We start from the raw sequence: 17696 nt of genomic DNA, 5'->3' as shown, positions 1-17696 counted from the left end.
TAGATATAGCCTATTGTGTTACCTGAGATATGTGACAAAACAGTGGGTAGGTTTATCTTAACAGTGACTGATATTGGATGTTTCAATGGGAGTGAGTGACAGCATGTGCACATACAGTCCAGGTTATCAATAACTGCTGAATCAGCACCACACAGCATAGATTAACCAAACAGATGTCACAATTGTAAACATGTTGGCATTGTCCTGCAGCAGCTCCGGTTTCACAGTGGACCAACTGACCTACATTGCTATCCAAAAAGTTTATTTTTTTCCTCTTTGTCTCTGTCCCGTGAGGATATATCTTTGGATTTGCAGTATCCATGGTTATGGAAGCAATGCCCCTGGGAGTAAAGGTAACCCTGCACAACCCCATGCAGAGTGTGGACATCTCTCACTATTTTAACAACCATGGCATGAGATCCTGTCGGCCAACTACTTTGCAAGTGCCTAAAAGGAACGAATGACAGGTCAGTCTCTGGCCTTGGCCAACCAGACATGTCAGTGAAGAGCCAAAGGAAAACTTTATATCAAGAGGCCAAGTCGATAACTCTTTACCAACGACAGAAAACAAGGTCCACGGGAAGGTCACTGGTCCGCTACAAGACTTTGGTGTTCACTACAGTACAGTGGAAGCCCTGCATCTGTGACAAATGCATGGAATAAAAGTCTATATTTGAATGTTTGCATGTGAAGTGGGTTGTCCTCAGTGATGAACCCACAGAAAATAATCACTATACTCTGTAGTTTCTTTCAGCTAAAGGTTTCAGAGTCTTTCAGCTCATTGTTTTGGCTTTATGACCATCTTACTGTTTTGGTTTAACTCTCATCGTTCTCATCAGTGTCATTTTCAGATTCAGCAAGCAGCTTTTTTTTCAGTGAAAAAGCTCTAATATTCTGCCAAACGTTGTCTTCCCAGACTAACAAAGTTACTGACTAAATGGAGCATTAAGCAAATAAAAAGCCAGATACTTCTCTCAGGAGTTGGTTCTCAAGACAAAGCAAAAAGAAGTTTGGACTTATATTCATCAGGTCTACCTAATATATGACTAGGCAAAAGATGGTGTTCTATCTAGTGCACCTGTTATCAATACATATGGGTGTAATACATATTATTTCACTGTCTCTAAAGGAAGATATTTTTTGGGATGGTAATATTTCTGGAATAAGAAGTCTATACACATGATTTATTCAACAACTAATACTTTAAAGATGAATTGTCTTGCCTTCTCCTTTGCTGCATCATGGCAAAAAAAAAAGATTAAAGAAAAAGGTAAATGAATCCCAAACAATATGTGAAAACATGAGGCCGTGTTAATGAGGACGTTTTTCTTGACACACCAAGATGAATTACTTTATGTTGTAATGTGAGTTTTGATTGAATTCTGATTTGGGCATATCAGGCCACTGTGGGCAAACTGTAACACGCAGCAGTGATGCACTGTTGTGACCCCATGATGAAAGAAGGCCTTTGATGCGTTTGTGTTTCGCAGGACCACAACCCAGGCTGTGCAGAACAGGAAACAATTTTTTTTTTTTTTTTTTTGATAAACCCAAACCCAGGCTCTTGGGACTGTCAGTATTGCGTCTGCATGCTCAGTTTTCAGAAAAGCTCCTGCAAAGATGCAAAGTGTGCCAAACAGGTGGATGCCGTCAGAACACACCCTGTTGTCGCATTTCCGCTCATAGACTGAAGTCCTTATCTTTGTACATTATCAATACCAGTTATAAATGGAGCGGTCAAATACCGATTAAATTTCCATTATCATGCAAAGTTAAAAAGTTGTAGTCCGTCCATTTAGAGCTGATAATATTTTAATCAAACTGCAGAACTATTACAGTGTTACAACTTTAAAAGAATAGTCAGACATTTTGATAAGTATTTCTTGCAAAGAGTTGGATGATTTATACCAGTCTTATGTCCGTACGGTAAAGCTGAAGCTTCAGCCAGTTGCTGGTTAACTTAGCTTAGCATAAGTACTGGAACCAGTAGGAAACAGTAAAACACACATAAATAACACAATCAATAATATGTTGTTTTTCAGGGGTGCATGAGGTCTATTTCCCAACCTAGAAAGCTCACATGCCCCCCATAAAGCTACCACTTTCTTTTTTACAATTAGTTTTTTGTACGGATTAAACATACAATATATAACATGTCAATTGGTGTGCTTTGGAGGTGCTGGCAGGTTTTATGACCTTCGGACAGAGCCAGGCTAACTGTTTCCCCCCTTTTTCTAGTCCTAAGCTGAGCTCAAAGTTAACCATACAGATGTAACTCCATAAATCATTCCCTGGTTTAAATACCTCCACCACTCACATCAATGCTCTACCTGCACATACCATAGAATGAAATGAAAGCACAGTTTGTTCGGCACGTTAAGGTGTGTGCACTTGTCAGTCAGGTATATTAAGAAATGTCAATGGGTCTTTTTCTTACTTTGTCTGAAGATTAAAATTAACAACAAATACAAGTAGTTACTCTTGCACAATTCAGCTGATGTGTCATCCATTTGATCGATGGGAGAGTCACTTGTGCCTCAAACAGAAACACCCATTTTAACTCAGGCCCCGTAACAAACACATGTATCAAGATTCCTAGAATTTCACTCAAAGTTTGAAGATGCTCTTTGATTTTACAAGGAAAAGAGTGTGTGTAGCGGATTGTTTTTACAGCAGAGGATTCATTGGATAGTGACTGTGAGAAAACCTGAGAGCTCCCACGGCACCGCAAACCTGTCCTGAGAGTGTAGAGCGAAACAAAAGCTGGGGATGGACACTGACTGGTGAGAAAACAAAGCAGGGGAGCCTACGTGCACGAGGGCAGAGACTGTCCCATTCACAACAGGAGAATTTGAGACGCCTGTTGAGTCAGGTGAAAATTAGCCCGCGGATTCAGTAGAGTCGCTGTCAGGTGCATAGGAGGTCAACAAATATATCAGCCTGCAGGGGAGTTCCTGACGTGAAAACAGCAAGATAAATCCAAAACACCAGAGCCGCAGTGGATAAAATGACAACATGCCATGTGAATGTATTGCAATAGACTTTGAAGGAGATTTTATTGTGCTTTATGGTGTCTTCCGGCTCATTGTTTGGTTTTATAAAACACAACTTCACTGTTTTGATTCAGTCTCACCGCTCTCATAATGTCGTTTTCAGTGAAAATGCCCTAAAAACACGTTGTACGTCACCACTTTCTGTTGCCAAAAAGGGTCCAAAAATATAAGCTAATGCAGATGTGTTCACGGATTTAAGTGAAAAAACAACACACAGATACAAAAATGTGATACTGTGCTTTCACTTTGACACTGAAATACTTTGACACATTGAAATACGCTTATTGCTTTGGTGAGATGAGAAGATTGATTCAACTCTATTGTGTGGACACTAAATATAAAGTCAGAGCCAGCAGGTGGCTAGCTTAGTTTAGCTTAGCATAAAGACTTGAAGCAGGGGGAAACAACAAGCCTGGTCTGTCCAAAAGTAAACCTCCTTCCATCTAAATTGTTAATAAGTGAGCTTCAGCGGTACCAGTAGCGGCTTTTATTACCTTGGGACAGAGCCAGGCTAGCTGTGCAACTAAACGCCTGCTGGCTATAACTTCATATTCACCGTATGGGAGCGGTATAAAGGAAATGCACATATTTCCCCAAAAATGCCAGACTATTGCTTTAAACTAGTCACTTCTAGTGCCTATAATATTATTTTTGGCTGCATGCCTAGAAGCGTATGGATCAAAGAGGATTCGTCTGTGCACAGGCAATGCAGATTTCCATGCGTTGCAACGTGCAGAAAAGCATCCAAACAGTATATAATTTAATGCAAAGGCTTTTGGCCAAAAAGGACAAAAACTTGGACCACTGGTTGCTGGCATCCTGCGCGTTTGATTTAGTGCACAATACAATCCCTCAGAACACGAGCACGAGTCTTTGTTTCAGAAAAATGTCTGTTATTGTTTTTGTTGGGCTTTCAAAGGATTTGCATTTTGAAAACCAAACAAACTGTTCCATAACGTGTCATTCCTTCCCCCTGATGTCCCCTGGCTGCCGCCGCCGTCGTATGAATGCAGGCGTTCTTCCTCCTCCACCATCGTGATTATTTTCATTTCAATATACTTCAACCACCACCATGTCACCAAAGGCACGTGCATCTCCTGAAAGGTCGATGACGTCACCTCGCCTCTGCTCGTGTATTGGACGTAGCGGCGGTCCGAGACCGGAAGAGGAAAGAGAGAGAAGTGCATTTAGTTTCAGCAATCCAACAATTTAGCTTCAGCACATGAAATTGTTCTGCGTGTTTGAAAAAAGCCACATATTAACATTTTGTCACCTCAAAAAGGAATGAAAAAAAAGTGTTGTTGACTATTACTGCAAATGATGAATTTAGAATAAATGGTATCAGCGTGATTCCCGACACAAACTGAAACTTGCTTCTGTGTTGCTTGTTTCTAATTCTACATTCGAGTAATTTTGTTGTAAAAACCTGTGCAGTCCGTTCGTGGCTCATGCTCGACCTTTTCCCCAACGTTTCCCTGTTATTGTTTTCCCAAGGTTTCAAAGGCAGAAGATAAAATACAAAGGGAACACCTTTTGACAAACCCTGTTACCCGCCCTCTTCGCAGAGCTTTCGTGCACTGAGAAAACACGTGCATTTCCCATAATTATTTTCTTAATTTTTTTTTTTGCATCCACTCAGACCGGACACCTCCCCTCAATCCCAGACAAAAGGTAGCGCGTAGTTTTCATTTAAAAAAAATGTTTTTTCAAGCCTTTGGTGAGCCCAGATCACAGAAGAGCGAGTGAATGGAGGGCAGACATGTCAGACAGTATCTCCACACATGTGGATGTTTTCAATAACTCATTGTTAGAAGGCTGAGAACTGAAAGCAAGCAGACAGATTCAAAACGAGCCACATGGCAAGAAGAATACAACCTATACGAATACTATATAAATGCATTATATTTCAAATACATCTTTAAAATTATAGTTTAACTTTGAAACATTCCTAAAAACAACTTAGATAACTATTGGGTTATCTGCATGGGATGAGTATACATCATTGAGTAAAAGATAACTAACAATGGATATAACAGATATTGCAATCATGCTTTAGATAACATGGGAGACACTAAATTGATTTTTTTTTGTACATACACTCAAATAAAGAACTTTAGTAAATTAGTGTTGAGTGATATGGCGATAAATACCATGCTGTACTTCATGTGGCAGGTATTTAATTCACTGGTTTACAGAAACAACAAACAATTCTTTCCTGATTATTTCATCCAGGTGGTTTTCTCTGTAGATTTTCCAAAAATAACACAATGAATTGCAATATATCGTAATCATTTACAGAATCAAAATTGGAACCACTTTCAAATAAAGAACCCTTTATAAACGGTTTACACGTTATGACTGACAGTGATATTAATTGTTAACAAATTAATTTACTAAGGATTCATAGATCAGGTATAACACATTAATGAGTGTGTGGTTGCCAGGTTGTGAAGACTCAGTATCCTGAGACTCGACTCCACAAAAAAAAATACAAAAAAATAATGTCTGATGAAAAGACAAGATGAGGACTACCTTTCGATAAATATTTCAAGACTTTTAAATATTTAAATACAACGCTAGTGTCTAGGTCTCTGTTGCTCTTTAGTGTGCTTGGCTGTAGTGGTTGAATGTAACTAAGTGCATTGACTTTAGTGCTTAGAGCTGCAACAACCAGTCGATTAATCTATTAGTCGATCAACTAAACGGCAACTAGTTTAATAATTGATTCGTCATTTACTTTTTTATTTGTAGTTCACTACATTTCAGTGCAGTGAAATGTAGTGTACAATTAGTAGACATTAAAGTTGACTGATATAACACAATTCTAATTTTAGAGAAGATGAATTAGCTTCAGCATTAAAGTTTTGCAATAAATACATCAGTAATAATAAAACAAGCAGAAACAGAATAAACTTTATTGGCCAAGTAGTACACATGAAATTAATTGTACTCAGTTTTTCTCATTGCTCTCAATGTACTTACAATAAATAAATACAAATAATAATGCATACATAAATATAACAGCTTAGAACTGTTAAGGACAAAAAAGCTGAACAAATAAAGGTAAAGAATAACACAGGTACACACACACACACACACACAAATATATATATATATATATATATATATATATATATATATATATATATATATATATATATATATATTAATTGGCATATTTATCTGTACGTGGATTGTTGTGTTGGGGAGTGGCATGCTGTGATTTTGCATCTTCCTCTTCTTGGCACTTATATTTCATGCATATTTATGTATATATGTAGGAGCCATTATATATATTGCATATTTACACATAAATATGCATGAAATAAAAGTGTTTCTGTAAGTTGCAAACAATAAAAATAGTGCATATATATATATATATATATATATATATATATATATATATATATATATATATATATATATATATATACATATTAAATGGGTATACTCGGTTATGCCAGTACATGCACATACAGTATGGTGTGATATATAACAGCCTAATGTAGCACTAACAGGGGGCATTCTGCTGTATAGCAGCTACATAAGTACTTTCAGCTTTTAATACCTTAAGTAGATTTAGGTACTTTAATTATACATAAGTTAGGGTTTGAATGCATGACTTTTACGTGTATTTATATTGATGCTATAACTAAAGTAAAGGATCTGAATACTTCCTCTGTGTGTGCGTGTGTGTGTGTGTGTGTGTGTGTGTGTGTGTGTGTGTGTGTGTGTGTGTGTGTGTGTGTGTGTGTGTGTCTCTCTCTCTCTTTCTGTGTGTGTGTGTGTGTGTGTGTGTGTGTGCTCTGACGCAAAAGCTTTGTGCTCCCTCATTGGTTGTTTAGGAGGATGGGCCTCGAGCGCGGGCACAGCCCATCGTGGATTGCGTCAGCTATAATATATGAACCTCCACCGGCTCGCGTCTCCATAGAGCCCCAACATCCTGGAAGAGCCGCGACACGTCCACGAGGCCGAGTGAACACGGGAACTTAAGTTACCGTGACGACGCGGGACAAACAGACAGAGAGAGAGAGAGAGAGAGAGAGAGAGAGAGACAGAGGGGAGATACAACTACTCAAGCTGCTTTCATAGAAGAAGAAAAAACGGCAAAAGACTCGAAGCGTTTCTCTTTCTTAAAAAAAAAAACATTTCAACGGAGCAAAAAACAGCAACAACAACAAACCGACATGCTGGCTGACTTCTGAGCGAAAGCCACCGGGAGACCTCCGAGGAAGTTCTTCCATCGCCGTGAACTCTCTCACAAAAGACGGAAGAACAAAAGAATACAGAAGAGTATTTTCCACCGCATCGCAGCCATGGACTCGGGCAAGGTGAGTTATCCGCCGCTTGTGTGTGACTCATTTTCAGCCTTTTAAAAACCCGTCAAACCAGCTCTGTTGCATGCGTTTGTTTTGTTTTGTTTCCAGCCCCACGCTGTCACCAGAGGTGTCAAGTAACGAAGTACAAATACTTCGTTCTCTACCTTAAGTAGAAATGTTGGGTATCTATACTTTACTGGAGTATTTATTTTTCAGACGACTTTTTACTTCTACTCCTTACATTTTCACGCAAATATCTGTACTTTCTACTCCCTACAAAAAAAAACAAAAAAAAAAATAGCCTCGTTGCTATTTCATTTTGATTTGTTTTCACACCGGCTTGTCATCGTTCAAAAACACACACACAAAAAACCTCTCCGCCCCGTTGCCCACAGATACGTGCGCGCGCACACAGGTGAGCACTGAGCACACAGCAGCGGACAGAGAGCGTCGTCATTTTGGCCTTTATAAAAATGATTGTTTTGGGGGAGGTGGGGTAGTGCACTATAGGCCCCTGAGACGCGGCTTACGAGTTTGTCCTTAATGGAAAACATTCCCCTTACATTACTTTTATACTTTTAAGTAGTTTTTTAACCAGTACTTTTACACTTTTACTTAAGTAAAAAGCTTGAGTTAATTTAAGTAGTATTTTTAAACCCTAGTATCTATACTTCTACTTGAGTAATGGATGTGAATACTTTTGACACCTCTGCTCGGTTGCATGCGTTTGTTTTGTTTTTTTCCAGCCCCACGCTGTCACTGAGCACCGGTTCAGTGAGTTCACTGGATTTTTCTTCTTCTTCTTCTTCTTTTTCTATTACCCATGAGCCTCTTCCACATGCGCAGCTGATGCTTCAGTTGTCTACTGCGTCGTTATGACTCATTAGCAGTGATTTGAAAGTACTTTTGGTTACTTCTATATATCACAATGTTCTCCTTTATTAGATATATTTATTTAATTATTGCTGATATCATTTGATCCTTCTCGCTCAGTATTTCCTCGACGTCATGTCTCGCGCCGTATTTGCACACTGCGTGTGTGTGTGGGTATGATGCTGCATGACGTCACTGCAGGCTGGAGTTAGTGTGTTCCTGTTCCCTGTTAAAAATAAAATAAAGGCTACGTGACTGAAGTCTAATAGGAGCTATTTAAACCCAAGATTCGTTTATAAGAGCCTTATAAAGCAGGTAGAAGTAGAAGTAGTAATACTGTATTATAAAGTACAGAAAACGTGCAGTATTGGCAAAATCCACTTAAAGCACTCTTCATGCAGCAGTACCAGTTATCAGTAAATCAATACTCACTTTGTCTCCAGGAAATGGCAATATGATGGCAATCTCTCAGAGCCTAAAAAAAAACTGTAAACCGAAAAGGTTTACAGTTTATTATTCAAGACAAAGAAATGCAAAACATCTTCAGATTTGAAAAGCTGGAATCATCTCGTGGTTGGCATTTCTGCTTTATCAACTAATCGATTCATTGACGAATCGTTTCAGCTCTAACATGCTGTTTATCATTGAGTTTGAAGTTGTTGGAGGTCATTTTAACTCCCCAGTATACTGTTGGCAGATGTTTCATCTTAAAATGTCTTGTTGGTAGTACTAAAAGTACTACAAAACTTGTTGAGTAAAGTTTAAAGTTGATAGGACTATTGTTCAGCGCTCCCTTTGTCAACCCAACTATGTATTCTTAGTTGAATTAACTCAAATTGAAGTTTCTTAGCTTGTCTAACTCAACATTTTAAGGCAGCCAGGTTACACATTATTTTAAGTTGAACTAGCTTTTTTTTTTTTACGGTGTAGTGCATCATCTATTGACGTTTTTATGTAAAATCTTGAACTTCAAATCATGTGTATGTCATGTGTATGCATATTGTAGGCAAAAAGTACAACGGTACCCTCTGAAATGTAGTGTCAGAGTCAGTAGAAGTATAAAGTAGCTGCAAAGGGAAATAAATACTCAAGTAAAGTACTGCTATAATGTACTTGCTAACACTCCATCGGTGGCTGAGACACAAAAAAGTTACTTCAGTAATTGTTTTTGAAATAGTTTTCTGTCTCTAATCAATTGATTAGTTCAAGCCCCTGCTTTTGGTCCGGGACAAAACGAGTCATCGGAAAACATCCTCTGAGGACTTGTGATGGCCGACTCTTAATCTGCCGTCTCATCGATTTGTTGGTTGCAGCTCTGAACTCAGCGCTGTCTGAGAAGAGTGTGAAGGACCATTTGTAATCCTTCTTCGGAAACGCAATCTGCTTTTTGCTTTTTTAAGTCAACATTTCGTATCTGGTGCTTGTTAACTGCTGTGTGTGTATGTGTGTATGTGTGTATGTGTCTTGGTGTGGCTTGTGGTTACTGTTACACACACAGACACGCTGCACAGTGAAGCACGTACGCCAAACACCCATTACGCCATTGCTATACGACCAATTAGACCCAGTGGGCAGACCAGTCTGACACAGGGTCAGCGAATGTTTCCTTAGCTGTCACCACTAGACTGTACTGTTGTGGGCCTTCAGCTGGACCAGGGTGGGAAGTGTGTGTGTGTGTGTGGGGGGGGGGGGGGGTTGTGGACGTGATGGAAACAGTTCGCCATGTTCCCAGTTTGACACTGACACAGCACATTTCCAGAGGGAATACGCAGGTTGCCAACCCTGCGGCGTTAAAGCCTCGACCCGTCCCTTCTTCCCAGGCCTCCCTCCCTCCTGCAGAGTTGCCTCCAGCAGTGTCGAGCTGTTTCTTGTTTTTTTTTGGCGTGCCCGTAGTTAAACAGCACGGGGGTTATCATCTCGTGGTCAGGCTTTTCATACCCGGCCCCTGTGCTTAGTGTTGAGCCCGTTTATGTGCAGATGGAGTCCCAGGATGTGGAAACCTCACCAAGTGACGCACAGAAAAACACACAGAAGTGACAGAACTAAAGTTTGACTTTCAGGGAAGCGTAACAACCGCCGCCCAGGCCACCATTGTCTCAGGCAGGCCTTGGGGTTGATCTCACACACAGATGCAAATTTGTGCAAACGATCTCAGCCTAATGTCATCAATCGGTTATCTGTAACCTGTCATGTTTCCTCTTAATTTTCATTATCTTTATGAGCATTTAAATCTCCTTCTAAAGGCTGAGGGAAGTTATTCCTCCATCAAAACACGCTGCGTTAATGACTTTATTGTTGTTGGCCATACAAGAGCTTACTTCTCATCAACAGGAAGCTTTGTTCGGGTCTGAAGAACTCACCTCAGTGCTGTTATTTACCCAACAAAGAATTAAAATGGTAATTGGGGTCAAGCATACAGTTGACCTTCTATGTTTTGAATAAAAACAACAGCCACTAAGCATTTTATTCCGGACAGTTTGACAGCACAGGTATTTTGATTGGGAGTCCGAAGCCAACAACCCGCCTTCATTGTACACACTTAATTGCGCGGGCTTAATTCCTCTCCATCCACTGCCTTTCAGCCACCTGCCAACTCCTGCCGCCCTTGAGACAATCCGGTAGATTTACTTTCATCCGCGTGACTGCTCCCTTCAGCACGTCTCACGGTGTAGCGGTCAGCCGGCGTTCTAATGAGGCGTAATGAGGCTTTGCTGCAAGTTTAATTCACTTTTTGAAGAACCTGGAGGACTGTGAACACCATCTCTGTTCCCAAGGACGAGGCGGTTGGACGAGTCGGTTCATGCAGGGCCGAGGGCCGCGTCTCTCGGGGCCCCTTTTTGACTTTCTCGCGATCCAATTGAAATTAGCTCGTTGTTAACCGATGTGTTTGACCTCTCAACTCTTGCACGTCAGAGTTAGTTTGAACTGTGATGTTTTCTTAGCCTGTCGCTGCATGAGCTGACCTGAGAGGAATAGTTACAGTATCTGAAAATAGCGCCATGACTGAGAAGATAAAACGGTTTGTAGGATTTACTACATGGGAAATGCACTTTGTTGACCTGTAAAAGTACTTTAAATATTCACCTTTACAGCAGTTTTACTCCTCACATTTGTGTCGCTGTATTTACTCGTACTACTAATGTGCTGTACATGGTCCCCTCCCTTCTTTTTCTGGTTGGATATGGATCATGATAATCTCGCTTTAGGGGATTTGAACTCCGGTTGGTCACAAACTTTTACATTCACACAGTCTTCAAAATCCACTTTATCTAAAAGACCACATGCTGTAAATGTAGTATCCCGTCTTGATTAAATAATCCTATGATATAACAGTCTTATTGTTTGTATTCGCCACATCAGCGTTCCCAAACATGGAGTCTAACTGTAAATACATTTTTATCTGATTCCGCTGTGATGGGCTGAAACTTCACTGGCTGACAGATGAGGCTTTTTTATTAATGATATGCGCAACACAGACAGGTAAATAAGCACTTTTTTTTATTTTTTATGATGCTCTATCGAAGGCCACATTGCACAGGTAAATCATGCAGATGACATCATTGGCTTTCTTCTCCACTGTTTGAATAAAGGATAATAATCACCAGCAGTACCAGTACATGGCACATATTCAAGCCTGTGCCGTTTTGCATCCATTTGTTTATGGAAGTTTTCATAGGCAAATATGCCGTCTCCGTCAACAAAATATGCCGATCGTAGGCAAATATGCCGATCCCTTTTACATTATTATATTATTCATCACGTTTGATTGGTTGCTGGAGAAATCGGTCTGCTTCCCCTGAGGAGAATTTAACCAGAAGTGTGAACCTGAGGTAGATTCTGTTCATGCTATTTGTTTTGTTTTTCAGCTTTCTTTATAGTGTACATCACCCAACGGTTCTCTGTATGCATGAAATGAATACAGCAGGCATTAGGCCTAGAAATCACTGGGCTCATATCAGTCATAGTATCTTGGCTTTAACATGAATGACAGCATTGTCTAACAGTCTAATGCAGAATATGACATCCCTACATTCAAACAAACACCAAGATGTTTGGAAGCCGTCCCGACACGCACAGGTCAGCGTGACGAGGCTCTAAAGCTGAACCGAGCCGGCAGGAGGTGGGGACATATTGGATTCCCCACAGCTGTAAGCCGAGACGGAGGAGGTGGCGCTTAGAGGGAACGCAGGCCGTCCCCAAGAACCAGGCTCACTCTGGAAAGAAGGAAGTGAGCCACACTACAAACTACAGCCTGCTTCTTTTTTTTTGATATATAGTTTAAGAATGACCCGATTTAGAGGAAATCGTAATGATGAGTCACAAACTAAGTAGGGTTGCAACCTACAACCAATGATGTCAAGTTAAGCATCATTTATTCAACTAAAAACATCTGTGTGTAGTTATCCAGAAGAGACATTTTGACTATTTGTTTCCAGTCTTCTGCTGGATTGAAGCGGGCTGACTTTATGGTTTAGTGTTGAAGTTAGGAGTTGCCTTGCAGAATGTTTACCGGAATATTTTCCTTTTGTCGGCCGTCACATTGACTTTACCACTTGGACAAGAAGGTCTGAGAATGAAGAGGCACAACCAAAATGTTTTGCAAACTGGAAGGGACATTAGCAAGACAGAAACCTTTTTGTAGCAAACCTGAGGCAAAGTTGTGATCAACTATCAGGGGTGGAAAGTAACTTAAGTACTATACTTAAGTACACTTTTGAAGTACATGTACTTTACTCTTTTTTCTATTTGAATGTGACTTTATACTTCTACTCTTTTACTTGTTATTCATCTAACAGCTATATGTGCTAGTAACCTTTCAGTTGTGTCTATGAGTTACCTGCAGTTCCACCAAAGTGTCATTTCCTTCTCATGTGGTTTTCTCTAGAATTTTGAGGTCTAAAGAACAAAAAGAAAAACCAGATATGAGTCAAAAAGTCCACCAAAGAAAAACAGATTTTAGCAGAATGTTTATTTAATTATTATTATTGTTTCCTCTCCCATTAACCTTTTCGAGGTTTTTAAAAGTTGTTTCCGATAACACTGTCTTTTTTTCTTAAGTAATATTTTGAATGCAGTATTTTATTTTTATAATTTTGAACAGTATTGTTGTATTTTACTCAAGTTAGGGATCTCAATGATTTCCCCATCACTACCAGATAGTCACCCACATTTTTACCTACTAATGATGATAGTAACTATAACAAAACCGTACAGTTATTACCTTATGATTATTAGGCAGTGGAAATTAACTGCTTCGGTTTTACTTGGAGGCGTTGTTCGCTGCAAAGACAACGCCTCCCTCTGGATTTCTGGTTTGCATTCTTTGTTGTGGCCGAACCCCTCTCCTTTTCTGAAGGAATAGTTTTACGGTGACATCTTCATGTTTTAAAGCTTTTACGTCTGTCAGCTTGTCAAAGCTTAAGTTACGTTTCCTGGTTTGACTCTCTGCGTGTTCGAGCATTAGTCAATGTATTTGACTGAAAAGTCACATTGTTTACTTAGCAAGAGAGAAGTCTCAGAGAGAGGGTCTGCAGTGCCAAGCAACCAAAGCAGCTGTTAACAGTGTTAAACGTAAGAAGCAGCAATGACCGGACAGAAATGTCCTCGCTGACTTTTCACATACAAAGAGACTTCATTTGCATGGACGCTCTATTGAGCGTCAAGATGAAGCACAGTCATTGGAGGAGAGAAGGGCAATTACACGAATTGCACTGTCGAAGTACCAGGTGCCGATACTGAAGTCTGACACTTTAATGGAACATTTCCAGATTGTATTGAGTTGGGAAAAATGCAGCAGCAGCATCACTGTGCATTAATGCAACCAAACGCTTCTGGGTTTGTCTGGAGTGAAACAGCCTTTTGAAAGTTCATGTCCGTTTTCTTTCATCAATTTGAAGGTAAAAATTGTGAAAAGGTCAACAAAGGTCGCTGAGACCCACGCAGGCTGAATTCCGTAAGCGATTATTTACTTTCACTTGTTGCTGACATTTTTATAAACCCCAAACCTTCTGAATCATGACTGAACATATCCGTAAATCTCCCTGAACCCTTGTTAACAACTAGGCATTAACTACTCATTCTCCAAATCTAGCTTTCACCGATTAATAGTCATGTTGTTTAAACAATTGACATGCTTTGTGGATAATTAGATACTATTTTGTACACTACATGTTATTCATAATCATCCCCCATGTTGAGAAATGTTTGGATACATTTGCAATAGTTATTTTCCCTTTTTGTATCAAAATAATATCCATCTAGCAAAGTGAATTCCTACTCCTTTAATCAGCTTTCAGTTGGTTGTAGATTAGCGTGGTATGCACTTTAATGCCGGGCCCCTTATTATTAAATATGGTGAGCTTAGCCATCCTGTGCAAGTAAACATAAGCTCTATTTAGAAATGTAAACAAAAGTGAGCTGAATGCCGGAGAGGTAACTAAAGATGAGGGACGATAAAGAGGACTGGTCGCTGGTGTTGGGCTCGTAGATATGATCATGACATAGTTGTATTGGGTGTGACTTCATTGTTTCTCCGTTAAGGAAGTAAAGTATAATTCTGCTGTATACGAGGAACAGCATCAAACTCACCTTCTCTGTTGCGTTATAATAGCGGAGCGGGGGAGGGCCGGCTGAAGAAAGTCCCAAAACATCGTGATTGGGTATACTTGTTCTGACACTCATTGGACTATATGCAGTGATCAGAATGTTCGGACTGAGGCGAGGCTCAGGGAGGTCTGCTAGTATCTGGGGGAAAGGTAAAGATGTCACAGAGGCACTGCTGGATTTCACTTATACAAACGCCAACCCCTCACTTTTGACATTGAACATTCAGAGTAGTTTTGCAAATATTCTCCGGGGGCGGGGGGGGGGGGGATTTAAACAAAGTCTCAGTCAAGATTTTTTTACCAGTTGGGGCAAGAAAAGATTACTCTGTTTATAGTAAAACAAATAAAAAGCAGCTGGTGGTTGTGAACTGAAACGGTCTGCTGTTTCTTGTTTACTTCAAATCAGCGGTGGCTTTGCAGAAAGACATCAGACTGGTTGGTCTCCTCGTGTGGCTCCTTTAAGAGGCCAGCCCACAATGCTGGGAAGGGTGTGTGTGTGTTTGTGTTCATACACCAAACGGTCCTGTCCCGGACTTGACGACCTCACAACAAGAGTCCCTATTGGTGCAGAAATGTAGGCAGATCTTCAAGTGTCTTTAGCCAGGAGCACTGAGTGCTGGAGCCACTGCCTCCAAAGACACACAGAAGTGTTTCCTCCCTCCTTCTTATGCAGAGGAGGAATCCTGGTTCCCACAAAAGAAGTGGCTGGCTCCTGCTCCTTTGGTGATATTGCAGAGGAGAATGCACAATCATTTCTAAGGATTATTCTTTTTTTTTTATTAAAACATGGCGGGGGTCGGTTCTTGTGTTTTATCTTTTTCTATGGGAGCTTAAATAAAAATTCAAACAGCAACTTAGCCTCAAGCTTTGACTCATAGTCTCAAGGAAGGAATCCAATCCACTGTACCTCTTTTTCAAACAGCAGACAGAGGAAGTTAGCGACTAGCTAGTGAACATAGTGGAGCATTTTGCACCTGAAGAGACAAATGTTTCCGTCAGGAGTTGATGGAGACCAAACATAGAGCTCAAACGAGAGTAAATACTCTACTCACGTTTCCTACACGCCTAATCTCTTCAAACAGATTCTGCATTCATTCATAACGTCTGTAGACAACGGGACGATAATTGGTATTGAAAGCTTTCTGGTTTATGTTTGCAGTATTGGCCAATCCTAAAATGTGCTTTTAAACAGTCAAACAAGTCATCTCTCAACTCCAACTGCAGTCTTGCGTCTCAAGTTGATAATCAGACTGTCAACAATGAGCAGTGCACAGAAAAGCAAGAGTTGGAGCGGGTATCCGCCGGCTACTCCAGAACCACAGAAATATAGCTCCTCCCCCTCTCAGCGGCTTATCCGTCGCCAGACTGATAGCCGATTGGTTCCGAGATTTTTTTTCAATTTAAACTCAACAAATTCAAGGATGTACGAATACCACTTTCTTTCAGACCAAGTTCAAGTACCTACATTTGGGTACTTGCCGATACTGAGTATCAATAAAGGAACTTAATACTTACAGCGACTTTAAAAATGATATATTTTCATCAGATGTTCCTCATTAACTTACTGTAATATAATCAAATACACAACATTGGCTGTTGCAGGTCTTTTGTTTAACGTCTCGGTGGGTCAGAGGACTTCAGGTGTTCTCGGTTTGTGTCCATTCTCACTCTTCAGGGTAACGTGTGCAGGTTGGACCCTCTGCAACGAAATGATTTGTGTCCCGACAGTGTTTTAGATGATGACGTGTAATGTTGCTCGTATTGTCTGCGTACGATAAAGGAACTCTGGGGAAGGTCATGTCCTCTTTTGCCATAACATAAGGAACCTATCTGGTGTGAATCACGGTGGGTTTGAATCACAAGTCAAAACCTTAATCATCCAGACATGGTGACTGATGGTGAGGTGTGAAATATGGAAACAGTAAGCAGCTCCTCTGCTGTTTATGTTGCTCTAAATTGGATCAGAGGTTTGTGCACTTTTTTTCGGTGGATTAGTGTGATAACATGATGGATGAAAGTCATCCTTTCCGGTGTTTTCAGGTTGTTTTTCAACACCGAAACACTCAGACGTACAGTTAGTAGACGCACAAATAATAGCAGATTTGAGTCAACAACAAAAAAGTAAATTGTAGCTTGAGGCAGGTTTTTTTTGTTTGTCTGTCTGAGAGAAGAAAATAGACAGCGACATACTCCACTCTGCTTTATTAACTTTTCGGTATGAGGAAAATGTCCACTAATCCACTGGGCTCGAGTGAGATCAAGCAGCAAGTGAACTCTGTAATAACAGGAGCACAGACAATAACATGCAGACCAAGAAGCAGGTTTGTTCAGTTATATCTGGAAAAGTCTGGCGAGTAAAACACGGACCCTCCGCAGACCTGACCAGAGTTTTTCTCAGAAAAAGAAGTCAACAAGTCGGTAAACAACAGGCGTTGGATGCACGCAGAGATTTCTCCATCTGTTTGTCAGATCGTTTCAGGCGTCACAAAGCATCCTTTATGGCCAGTCCAAATTCCCCATGTTGCTTAAGGTGGGCCCGATGCCAAACATCTTTAAAGATATTTTAGGATATTTAGATATAAAATTAGCGGCTGACCAACCTGAACATCTTTTTTAGTCTGATCCAGGGCAGCTGACGCACAACCACAAGTTACAAAAAAAGAGTGATCAGCAAGCAACAACTTTATATTTGTCAACTTAGTTAAGTGAGTTTCTCGTCAAGTGAAACATATTATCTAGGAATATGATATAACTGTTGTTGTAGCTGTCATACTATTTACAAAGCTCTTCATTTGATAGAATCCATTTGTTGCATTGGCTAAACGGGTCAAACTGGTCTCTTCACT

Source organism: Taurulus bubalis, assembly GCF_910589615.1.
Source record: "Taurulus bubalis genome assembly, chromosome: 5".
NCBI lineage: Eukaryota > Metazoa > Chordata > Actinopteri > Perciformes > Cottidae > Taurulus > Taurulus bubalis.
The sequence above is the reverse complement of the archived record's forward strand: the minus strand, read 5'-3'. Positions refer to the sequence as shown.